This window comes from Liolophura sinensis, chromosome 8, assembly GCF_032854445.1.
Source record: "Liolophura sinensis isolate JHLJ2023 chromosome 8, CUHK_Ljap_v2, whole genome shotgun sequence".
NCBI classification, from domain to species: Eukaryota; Metazoa; Mollusca; class Polyplacophora; order Chitonida; family Chitonidae; genus Liolophura; species Liolophura sinensis.
This window is the reverse complement of record NC_088302.1, coordinates 832,543-841,450: the sequence shown is the minus strand read 5'-3', so window position 1 is coordinate 841,450 and position 8,908 is coordinate 832,543. Positions and strand designations below refer to the sequence as shown.

The 8,908-nt window shown below is 39.3% G+C and overlaps 2 non-coding genes across 2 annotated transcripts; both read left to right on the top strand.

Moving 5' to 3' along the window:
• The first annotated feature begins 253 nt into the window (after nucleotides 1–253).
• LOC135474349 (small nucleolar RNA U3) lies at nucleotides 254–477 on the top strand. Its single transcript, XR_010444834.1, has one exon. It is a non-coding gene; the product is annotated as a small nucleolar RNA U3 (small nucleolar RNA).
• A 1,359-nt stretch (nucleotides 478–1,836) lies between these two features.
• LOC135474346 (small nucleolar RNA U3) lies at nucleotides 1,837–2,060 on the top strand. Its single transcript, XR_010444832.1, has one exon. It is a non-coding gene; the product is annotated as a small nucleolar RNA U3 (small nucleolar RNA).
• The last annotated feature ends 6,848 nt before the right edge of the window (nucleotides 2,061–8,908 follow it).

The following is an 8,908-nucleotide window of genomic DNA, read 5'->3' as shown; positions in this document are numbered from 1 at the left end:
TCAATATTGCACCGGCAGTTCTAAAGTTACTCAATATATGTCAAAAGCACAGCATATAAACAAATTTCATCACCTATTTTATCGTAATAATTTTGACTATTCTACTATACACCTGAATAATTAACAATATTCCCACTATTACGAGACAAAAGCTAAAACCAGGTGTTTTCGCTTACCGTTACAACATCTTAAGCCCCACTACCTAAACAAGGGCATGAATTAGGTAGTCAATTTTTCCCGCCATGACTGTGTTAAGATCATACTTTTAGGGATCATTTCTATAGTATGCATCCAGGGAACGTCAGGTAAAACTGACAAACCTCACCACCACGATGAGGAGCTAAAGCACTCTCTCCTGAGCGCGAAGCGGGCAACGAACTCCATCCGTCCTCACAGATGGCAGCTTCACGCCATTGATGACCGTTCCTCTCCTCCCTACGTGGAAGAGACGGAGGGAGAGAGTGCAATCTGAGTGGTGTTCACATAACTCAAACAATAGTATACCAGCATAAATGCTTCACACACGTACAGGGACGCTGCACGTCATAATCCGCACAACGACAGATCTCCAAACTGTTGTAAACCATGGAGGTAATTTATATGGATATACCGCCATCGGAAAACGTACACTGGTACGTGTCGTGTTATAAATATACATCTTACAAATGAATTCACGTTATCTCCTAACAAAGCGAATATACTGACCACCATAGTCAGCACTCAGTGCACAGAAATCAGACTTGTTCCTGCTCTCGCTGTTGTGTTTCTATGGATCTGTAGTCAGCGGATACAGGGACACAAGTCTGGGATAACGGTTTGAGAACATGACAAAAGCTACAAGTACTGCTACACCATTCAGCAACTACTGAATTAAATAAAAGCTGAAATAAAAGCGCCACTGAGATACCTGTATACTTTTACTATCTTCATTTATAACATGATATTTTGTATAACAGAAATATAACTCCTCGGTTATTACAGTCGTATGTCTTTCCCACATCACTGAAGACTTCTGCATGCGTGTACTTCCACTTCTATATAACCATGTTCCGTTACAAATACCAATATAAATTCAAATAATTGTAAGAGTTTGTGACACTAATTTTATTAATCATGCTCAATATGCTCAAATCACATTCCTACCTAGAAATGTAAGCCAAACCGACGAACGATATAAGTGTTAATATATGAAAGAATGGGTTGGATGAGTTGCCCACACAATATCTACAAATCTTGGGTAATCAATAATATTAAATCCTGTTTCAAAACAGATAAACAAACAAAAATAAAAAAAAAATAAAAAATCATTTTTTCCATTACTCTCTAATATTCCCATACCAGTCGTAAAAGACTTTTATTTTGCATCTTCCTCCCCGAGCCTTGTGAATGAGTAGTTAGAATTGCCCACGTTACATCGACTTAAATATGTACAACCTACATAAAAATCTACAAATAAACACCTTGTTTAAAGATAAATATTTACCAAATCCTGTTTTTTTTTTGTTTTTTGTTTTTTCGCCATAATGACTTTCATCACTTATTTCCACTGCCAATTTATTTTCGGAACTCGTTTTCCATGCTCTCCATTCCACCTCTGTCATCTGTGTTTTCATTCAGCTAGAATAACAGGTCACCACCGCGTGTGGCATAATTTCTCCCCTACTCACAAAGCCATCCATTAGATTTCTTAATTTAAACGTGAAATTAAACTTTTTTTATTTTAAGCTACATTCAGCTACACATAAGTACCTTATTTAGGCCTTGAAACTTGTTAGGGCCCACTACCTAAACAGGGGCATCAATGAGGTAGTCAATTTTTCTCGCAATTGCTGTGGTAAGATCATACTTTTAGGGATCATTTCTATAGTATGCATCCAGGGAACGTCAGGTAAAACTGACAAACCTCACCACCACGATGAGGAGCTAAAGCACTCTCTCCTGAGCGCGAAGCGGGCAACGAACTCCATCCGTCCTCACAGATGGCAGCTTCACGCCATTGATGACCGTTCCTCTCCTCCCTACGTGGAAGAGACGGAGGGAGAGAGTGCAATCTGAGTGGTGTTCACATAACTCAAACAATAGTATACCAGCTTAAATGCTTCACACACGTACAGGAACGCTGCACGTCATAATCCGCACAACGACAGACCTCCAAACTGTTGTAAACCATGGAGATATTATATATGGATATACCGCCATCGGAAAACGTACACTGTACGTGTCGTGTTACAAATATGCATCTTACAAATGAATTCACATTATCTCCTAACAAAGCGAATATACTGACCACCATAGTCAGCACTCAGTGCACAGAAATCAGACTTGTTCCTGCTCTCGCTGTTGTGTTTCTATGGATCTGTAGTCAGCGGATACAGGGACACAAGTCTGGGATAACGGTTTGAGAACATGACAAAAGCTACAAGTACTGCTACACCATTCAGCAACTACTGAATTAAATAAAAGCTGAAATAAAAGCGCCACTGAGATACCTGTATACTTTTACTATCTTCATTTATAACATGATATTTTGTATATCATGTTATAACAGAAATATAACTCCTCGGTTATTACAGTCGTATGTCTTTCCCACATCACTGAAGACTTCTGCATGAGCGCACTTCCACTTCTATATAACTATATTCCGTTACAAATACCAATATAAATTCGAATAATTGTAAGAGTTTGTGACACTAATTTTATTAATCATGCTCAATATGCTCAAATCACATTCCTACCTAGAAATGTAAGCCAAACCGACGAATGATATAAGTGTTAATATATGAAAGAATGGGTTGGATGAGTTGTCCACACAATATTTACAAATCTTGGGTAATCAATAATATTAAATCTTGTTTCAAAAAAAAAATCTGAGTGGTGTTCAGTTAAAACACGAAAATCATCTTATATCTGCTGAGGTTAGGCCTGGGAAAGGGTAGTGCGCTTAAAGGATGCATGAAAAGGTAGTATAAGAGAATCTGTTTTTCAGGAAAACAAAGAACGATATGCCAGAAAAAGAATAAAAGATTTAATTTTTCTGTTTTCTAATTCTTAATAACCACTCTGTTTAGTGCATATAATCCCTCAGTGTTCGGGAATATTTGGAATAAACGTTAAAACACGGGGCCAGCTTAGCTCTCCCAATTCCGACTCTCCTGAAGACTCTCCTTTCACATCGTTACAAGCAGTAACTCCTGACGGGAAGTCGTAATTTTGGAGAGTATGAAGAGTGAAACGACGTCCTGAACACTACCCAGTGTTCGTGATCTCAAACAGACAGTGAAGGCGACTTACCCGGACATACTGCGCACATGACGGGGCAGGCATCGCGGGTCTCAGGCAGATTATAACAGTCTTTACACCGCTCGGTGCCCCCCTGACTCTCACAGACGGCTGTGTCCCGACCCCCGTCCCCGAGCTTTAAACACTCCTCTGACGCCAGGTATAAAGAAAGAAGAGATTCATGGTTTGACATATTCTAATTGGTTGTAGCCAAACACAAAAGAACCGTATACATTATTAACTAATTGCTTATTCCTTTACAGTAAGTTCCATTGGCTGATTTGAAGAATTTATTCAGATATTTTTCATCTGTTTCAAAGTTATATACCATTATGTTATAAAAGTAGTTTCCCAGATGATTTTGAAAAACAATTTATTTGAACTTGAATCCTACCACAAAAGACAACACAAATTATAGGCCCCTACAGAAGTCTTGTGAATTACATTCATATCTAATGAAGTTTAATCGTCGCGCGCTACATACCTGGACTTGGTCTTTTGCCCGTGTATTTACAGCCGAAGTCAGACACATATTCCTGGGGGTCGGGGGAGCTGGTAATGGGGGGCCTTGTGTTGGAGGAGCTGGTGTTGGGGGGCTTCTGGCGACCTTCCTCCACGGGCACTACACGGTCACAGCGGCGCAGGAGACAAAAGAAAGTGGTCATAGCAAATACTCCCTTTAAACGCAAATACTGACTTGTCAACATTTATTGTTAGTCTTAAACTAACATACCACGTTAAATGGTAAAATGTGAATGCCACAGAGCATCATGGTTGTTTGTAGGTACAGCCTATGACATGTGAGTGCCACATCGTTATGATTGTTTGTAGGTAAAGGCTGTGGCATGTGAGTGTCACATCGTGACATGATTGTTTGTGGGTACAGGCTGTGACATGTGAGTGCCACATCGCGTCATGATTGTTTGTAGGTACAAATTGTGAAATGTGAGTGTCACATCGCGTGATGATTGTTTGTAGGTACAAGCTGTGACAGGTGAGTGCCACATGGCGTCATGATTGTTTGTAGGTACAAATTGTGAAATGTGAGTGCCACATCGCGTCATAATTGTTTGTAGGTACAAATTGTGAAATGTGAGTGTCACATCGCGTCATGATTGTTTGTGGGTACAGGTTGTGACATGTGAGTGCCACATCGCGTCATAATTGTTTGTAGGTTGTAACATAATGTTATACCACAATATTTCTAATGTTTATAACACAGCACCCAAAACTATCTGACTAAAACTAAACATTTCACGTAAGATAGTGGTAGGTTAGGTCTTCAACATTTTCTAAACACTTTGTAAAGTGTTTATTTTCTTATGCTTTAGAAAGTGTTACCTTAACATAATAATTTTTTCTCGCTTCCAGCACTGCCAACATCTTTTCTTTAACACTGTCAAATTTACATATAACTTTTCAGTTTTAAGAGAGCAGCGGATTTTCAGTTTGTCTTATCTGAGTGGAATGTTCAGGGGTAAATCCATGACATGCAGATCTCCAGTGATACGAGGTCATACTAATGGTGTCGTGTGCACAACACCTGTACCTTGTATACTCCATTAGCGCACGTCATGAGGTTAGTCGCCTGTGTTCAGATTTCAGTAAAAACGCTCACAGTTATCAGCAAACTTGCCTTTTGTCAGTGAAACGTAACTGCACAACTCTACATACATAAATGGTGGACATCCATACTATTGCAAACAAAATTCAGTGAGAATATTAGAATTATTCATTGTATTAAACTTAGCATTCAAAATGAAGATGGGACGTGTTTTTGACCTGTTAAATTACTCAACGAATCATTACTAAAATCTAGTCAGATTTTAAAATACAGATTGAAGTTGATGTTAATCTCACCAGGGCATATTCCACACATGAATGGACATTTTTCTGGGACGTTGGAGAACAGTTGGCACATGTTTGGCTGCCATTCCCTCCCACAAAACACCTCGTCTTTTGGAGGGCAAACCACTGAAATCAAACAGAACAAGAGGACGTTTATGAAACACACAATACACCGCATCCTTTGTAGGGCAAATCAATCAAGACGTTTGTAAAACACGCAAAATAGTAAATCAGTTCAATTGGATTGTGTCTGTTTTCAGAGAAGGCAACCTTGCATGTTTCTCTTAAGATACACACTGAACTGATATACTTTATTCGTTATAAAATCTTCCTTTCCCTAAAACACAAAATCCACTGGGACTAATTTAGTTTCTTGTGTGTAATATACTACATGGGTGCCTAACGACATTCATTCAGTGTAATATACTACATGGGTGCCTAACGACATTCATTCAGTGTAATATACTACATGGGTGCCTAACGACATTCATTCAGTGTAATATACTACATGGGTGCCTAACGACATTCATTCATTTACGTGTATGTAAGCTTCAGTTTTGGGAAAATATATGCATGTGACAGGAAAATAATGTTACAGCAGAAAGCCTTCTTTACATAACCGATAATCGTGGAAATAAACTGCCAAAAGTGAGTTACCCTTCTTACAGTTGATGCCGCTGTATAATGTGGGACATTCGCAGGTGCACGTGGCCAGGTTCAAATGACCGCCATTGACGCAAATCCTTCCGCCGCACACTGTGAAGAGAAAATAATACCACTGGTGACAAATATACAGGAAAACAGCGATGGAAAGATACCAGTAATAGTGATGGGAAACATTGAATATCCACCTTACTGCATTATAATAATAATCATTGGATTAAGCATTATTTATGAATTACCTGAACTGTTCTAAATTCACACAATGTAACACTATGTCTACACATTTATGTCGGCCGAATGTTCACACAACCTTCTCTACGTAACACTATGTCTACACATTTATGTCGGCCGAATGTTCACACAACCTTCTCTACGTAACATTATGTCTACACAACCTTCTCTACGTAACACTATGTCTACACATTTGTTTCGGCCGAATGTTCACACAACCTTCTCTACGTTACAGTATGTCTACACATTTATGTCGGCCGAATGTTCACACAACCTTCTCTACGTAACATTATGTCTACACAACCTTCTCTACGTAACACTATGTCTACACATTTATGTCGGCCGAATGTTCACACAACCTTCTCTACGTAACATTATGTCTACACAACCTTCTCTACGTAACACTATGTCTACACAACCTTCTCTACGTAACACTGTCTACACATTTATGTCGGCCGAATGTTCCCATTGGTGAACTATTTCCGAGTTTGTCATGAGTTTGACTATGATTTCGCTACATTTATTCAGAGTTTGTCATGAGTTTGACTATGATTTCGCTACATTTATTCAGAGTTTGTCGTGGGTTTGACTGTGATTTCGCTACATTTATTTAGAGCTTGTCATGACTTTGACTGTGATTTCACCACATTTATTCAGGGCTTGCCATGACTTTGACTGTGATTTCGCTACAATTATTCAGAGTTTGTCATGAGTTTGACTGTGATTTCGCTACATTTATCAAGTCAGATCTTTTGAAAATCATTACTATACCGGAGGTCGTTACACCGTACATGAGAAACACTTATTTATGCGCCAAAATGTCTACCATCCTGTGAAATTCTCACAGATGTGATAAATCAAAGCTAAGAGCAAAGGTAAATTACTTACTACAAACGCCTTTAACACAACTTCCGGGACATGCGCTGCACCGACTTCCGTTCGTGTACGGAAAAGCCTGACGATAACTCTGACTGTGAACAAAACAATGGTGCTTTCCAAAAAATAGGTTAAAAATGTTTTGCATAGATGTCTCAGTCATAAAGTGCCTCATGTTTCATTCTAACTTACGAAAAAGTAAGATTCGGTTTTGGCACTGCGTATGTTTTTTCTCGATCCATGGTGGGACGCCAGTGAACTTTGGGTGTGGCTTATCGGTACGAGTGTTATCGTTACTTCACTCCATCCTGTACTATCTATCCATATGCTCCATTATGATTTACCGTATACGTTTTAGCGGTGAAATATTATTGTCGTACAGAAGTCAAAAAGTTCCAGGTAGAGAACGTGATCAGACTTCACCAGGTTATGCATTGACCGAAGCTAAGTTAATGATAAAGGCATTTGGTTGAAATGTTTATCTCTCTCTTCTTACAATAGCATATTATATCTTCGTTTAAATGGTATTTCAAGAGTTACTGGATTTTTTAATAGCACTCAGTTGCCTAACAATCCGTTTTTTGATATAGACCTATACATACAAATACTAGACAATCTCACCCGGAGGCATAGTTACAGAAATAAAAGCTTATGTATTTCTGAGCCTCGACCTCGCGGCACTTGGCGAATCCACAGCCTATTCTTACAGTCGTATTGTAAACCATCTGCAACAACAACAACAATAGGGGTTAATTGGCAATTGCGGGACTATTATAGGCTCTACATTCGTTGCAGCAAATGTTTGTTTTTCTGCCCTTCCACGCAACCATTCATCTGAGTTGATTCTCTGGATTATTTTCCTCACAGAGCATCACGACCGTAGCCTGAATTCTGCCACAGCTTAGCGTGGATCTACTCAGCTGTATGTGTAGTAGGCCTATTGCGTAACTGGGTTATGGTCAAATCGCCCGCCGCTATTAGTTTCTTCACATACATGGAAAAGTATGACTCCCGACACCAACAGATGATTGTGTGAAATTATACGCTATTCTATAAGACAACCCGGAAGCTAGATTTCCCTGGTTTCAAACACAGTGGGTGAAGAAATTCGTCCTGCAAAATGTTGTTCAGGAAAATGTCTATTTTTAAATCGATGTCGGCGATAGTGTATTCGTTGGATTTATGTAATTTTCCGCTTCCCAGATAGTCTAGGTGTTTTTGCAGAACTCACATGCTGTTCTGAGTACAACCTAGGGCATACTGATCACTGACGGGGTAGAAAGAATGGGTGTTATATCCCGTCATAGACGCGTTTATTAACCCTGGAGTGTAAAGATGGAAAATCATAATTTTCTTGTGCATGCTTGTAAATGTCAAGCAAAAACACTCACAAAACTTTATAAGCGGCTTTCATGTTTTCTTTTCTTCTTTTGACCTTAAAAAACAAACATGAGGAAGATATTCTCAAGCTATCTGTTTTTTCATGAGTTGCTTATCTGTCTTCTCCGCGCGCTGTGACTTGTAAACATAGATATCCCCCGGTCTGTGTCCAGTTTCCTGCCACCATAATGTTGGACACCGTCTTGTAAGTGAAATTCTTGAGTACGGCGTAAAACATCAATCAAATAAGTAAACAGTAACAGGTGTATAAGTCCTTCTCTGTGTGACCCTAAATTGCTACATAATCTCCGATTATTAACCCACTTTCCCGACCTTGTAGCTGTTTTGACTTAATTATATAGGCGTGAAAGCAATCTCTATGGCAAAAAAAAAGACACTGTCTGAAATCAAAAGAGTATTTTGTTTGCCTTCAGACTTATGTTCTGATTTCTGCCCGGCAACACCCCTCGGGCCTGCTTTACGAACCATTCGAAGACTGCGCCTGGCGTAACCTTTATGACAAGATATGGCGAATGCGCTTGTCATAGTGTTACGACATAATTGTAAAACTGGCCTCAGCACGTTACACAGAGTGAATGGTAGACTCACCTGCGTATAATGCCCAATGTCT